Source organism: Myotis lucifugus, unplaced genomic scaffold (assembly GCF_000147115.1).
Source record: "Myotis lucifugus unplaced genomic scaffold, Myoluc2.0 scaffold_649, whole genome shotgun sequence".
In the NCBI taxonomy this organism is placed as follows: Eukaryota; Metazoa; Chordata; class Mammalia; order Chiroptera; family Vespertilionidae; genus Myotis; species Myotis lucifugus.
The window spans coordinates 326608-330234 of NW_005871697.1; the positions used below are offsets into that span (position 1 = coordinate 326608).

At 54.3% G+C, this 3627-nt stretch overlaps 1 pseudogene; it reads left to right on the forward strand.

Annotated features, from left to right (window-relative positions):
* Positions 1-3627, forward strand: part of LOC102418115 — a 26230-nt pseudogene that overhangs the window by 18129 nt on the left and 4474 nt on the right.

The window sequence follows — 3627 nt, forward strand, 5'->3', positions numbered from 1 at the left end:
TTGCCCATCAAGACATGACAGGCTGTCTGCCAGCCTGCACCGGTTTGGTTGTTTGGTCAGTTTGGTTCTTCCCGTCGATTCCCAAATGAGTAATGACTGCAAACCTGTTGTTTTAACAGATGATGGGTTTCCCAATCTCTGAAGACAAGCTGGACCAGAAGACGGCCTCGTCACTCTTGTGGAAGTCCTATTCTGTCACTGTAAGGGCCTAGGGAATTGCCGGGATAGGCTGAGACCCAAGGAGGAACAGGGGATTGCCCCAGGTCACTGAGCAATTAAATGGCAGAATGAAGACTGGGGCCAGAGGGTTTTCTTGCCACATTGCCACTGGGGGAGGGAGGGTTTGCACAGGACTTGAGAGCATCACTGTGGACACTGAGGGAGGGAGGGTTTCCAGGACTTGAGAGCATCATGTGGACACTGGGAGAGGGAGGGTTTGACAGCCGTGCTCACTGGCGGGAGAAGCCATGTCGCTCACCCGGGGTGGCAGTCCCTTTCATTCTTGGTTCCATTTCAGAACATCCCTGAGGCACTGATCCCAGCGGTCATTGAGAAGTATTTAGGAGGGACAGAGGACCCTGTCAAAAAGAAAGACCGGTTCTTGGATTTGCTGGGAGATGTGGCATTTGGTGTCCCAGCTGTGACTGTGGCGCGTGGCCACAGAGGTGAGTCCCAGAGATTGGACAGGAAGGGACACCAACCCCACCCACTTCGCTGTCTGTCCTGCCCACCCCTCAGCATAGAGGGGCCTCTGAGGCTGGTTCCATGTGGCCAGGGTGGGGCGCTGTCCTGTTTTGGTTTCTGCCAGAAGTGGTCTCTGAGAAAAGGATCCAAATGCCGCTAGTTTATTTGGAGGTGACCCCATGGACACCAGGAGAGGAGTGTCGAAGTGGCGTGGGAAGGAGAGGGAGCCAGGCTTGCTGCACGGTCAAGCACGTGTGCCCCGTGGGCCCTGGAGCCGGTGCTCTGGGGCCCAACAGAAGACGTGTCTCAGGGTCATCCTGAGCGAGGAGGGAGTTTGGGTACTTAGCCTCCAACTGTATGAGTTGTTGGTTAAAGGCTGTTCCCAAGGGGTGGCTCCTTTCCTAGGGCTCCGGCCTGCTGTACTTAGGGGCAGAGTGGTCTCTGCTGGCTGAAGACCTCAGGCCAAGAGCTCCAGACGCTGGATGTGAAGCCGGGCTGGCATGCCCAGAAGTAGGGATATGGCGAGGCACCGACAGCATCTGCCACAGGCGCTCCTCACCTGGAGCGATGGGGTCTGTGGGCCTAGATGGCTAATCTTGGAAGATGTGTCTTGGAAGATTTCCAAGGTCAAAGCCAGTGGAGTCGGGGGAGGAGTGAAACCAAGCATAGGATCAGGAGGGTTGTCTGGGACCAGCAAAGCCCAAAGGGGTGAGCAGTGGCAGGTGTGGGGGCAGGTGGTCTGGAGAGTTCCATATCTGTGGTCAGCTCTCGTCCATCCCTGTTGTGTTGGGTCTACCCTGGGACTTTCCGGCATTGACCCAGGGCTGTGTAGGTGGGGAGAGAGGTCAGCGATGGGTGAGCTCACCTAGAGAGGAGGTGTTCCTTCTGGGTCCTTCCTTTTCTACGGGGTCCCCCTTCACCTAGTCTGCAAGCCAGGACCCTTTTCAGAATCTCAGTTCTCCATGATGTGGATCCCTCACGTGCGGGACACTGTCCAGGACACCGCTGGCACTCACGTGGGCAGCTGCTGTTCATATTGTTGTTGTTTTGTGCTCAGGACCCAGGCGTGCCACTAATTCCCTGGGTGCTCAGGGCCCCCGGAGGCCTTGACACCATGCAGGTGTGGAACGGGTACAATGAACGTGCGTCAATCATGTCTTCTCAGATGCCGGCGCCCCCACCTACATGTATGAGTTTCGGTATCGCCCAAGCTTCTCAGCAGTCACGAGACCCAAGACGGTGATAGGGGACCACGGGGATGAAATCTTCTCAGTCTTCGGGGCTCCATTTTTAAAAGGTGATGGCCCTTGGAGGTAGGGGGTTCTGGGGTCAAGGCTTGTTTTGGTGGCCTTGGGCAGGTTCCTTCTTTTCTCTGAGACTTAATTTCCCGAATTCACTGTGACAGGTTGAACGACAAAGGTCCCCCTCTCTCTTGCTCTGACGTGCACAGTGGGCATCAGTAAGACAGGGCCTGCTCACGGGCTAGAATGTCCCCAGTCAGGCCCCACTCACAAGGGTCTATCAGAATGTCAGAGTAAGGCTAGAATTATAAGGTGTTAACCTTGAATCAGGGCTAACATACATCCCTCTGTATATCTACCCAACTATCTATCTAAAGCTCATATTATTAAAAATATAATATATTTAGGAATATGATCTTTTAGAGACAACCTTTCTCTAAAAGATCAGATTCCTAAATGTCTTTAATACCCTAACTATCAGCAGAGATGGCCAACCTGTGTGTGACCCACCTCAGGCCTGTTTGGGACACACCAGTGCCATATCCTGACTGGGTGACTTCTTAGGGTCATTGCACTTCTGTTATTTTTCAGATCCAATGAAAGTGTGAGTTGGTGGCTGAGATCCAAAACACACCCAGAAGGACAGTCCTGGGAGGTGGGGTGGCCGTAGGGGTACCCCTGGGCGTGGCATTGCAACTCTGAAGAGGGAGGGTGGGGTGGGTGGGCGGGCAGAGAACACCAAGATCTATGTGTTGACTGCAGCCGTGGGCTGAGTCCTCCATCAGTACCTCCCCAGCTTCCAGTGCACACAGATGACCCAGCGTCCTCTTAAAACACAGCTTTCACCTCTGTGGGTCTGGAGTCGGGGCTCAGATTCTGAATTTCCAACAAACTCAAGTGGTGTGGCTGCTGCTGGCCCACGACCACACATGGAGTAGCAAAGACTTTTCCTCTTCTTCCCACCAGACGGCGCCTCAGAAGAGGAGATCAAGCTCAGCAAGATGATGATGAAATTCTGGGCCAACTTTGCTAGGAATGGGTGAGCAGCCAGAGCAGGGCTGGGGAGGGGCAGGGCGTATCTGTTGGGAGGGGTAGCTTCTGACACTGATGGTCAAACTCCTGGCCCTGAGACCTGTGACATGAGAGCTCTAAAAGGGACAGGCTTCCCAGGAGATGGGGAGGTCCCTGCCTATGGAGGCATCTGAGTCTTTTGGGAGAGATGAAGCTGGGGCGGGAGGGGGGGAGTCCCTGCAAATCTCTGGGAGTTGTTGGGACCACACAGTAGCGTTGGGGCTTTTCTATTTGATGTTTTTTCTGTTTCCAGGAACCCCAACGGGGAGGGGCTGCCCCATTGGCCTGTGTATGACCAGAAGGAAGGGTACCTGCAGATTGGGGTTCCCACCCAGGCAGCCCAGAAGCTGAAAGATGAGGAAGTGGCGTTCTTCACCGAGCTCCTTGCCCAGGACACAGCCAGGACGTCACCCCAAACAGAGCATATTGAGCTGTGAAGGGGAGGCCCATCCAGCCTCTAGGATCTGGGGGAACGTAGGGGTAATTCCACAGAAGGTGTTTATGGCCAAAAAGGTACCTTAGTGTCTGGTGGGAGTGGGCAGAGACCACGGAAGGGGGAGCTTCTACACCTGTAGCCTTAATTTTGGAAATAATGTTCTTTCAGTGACCAAGTTAGTGTTTGTGTCTTGGG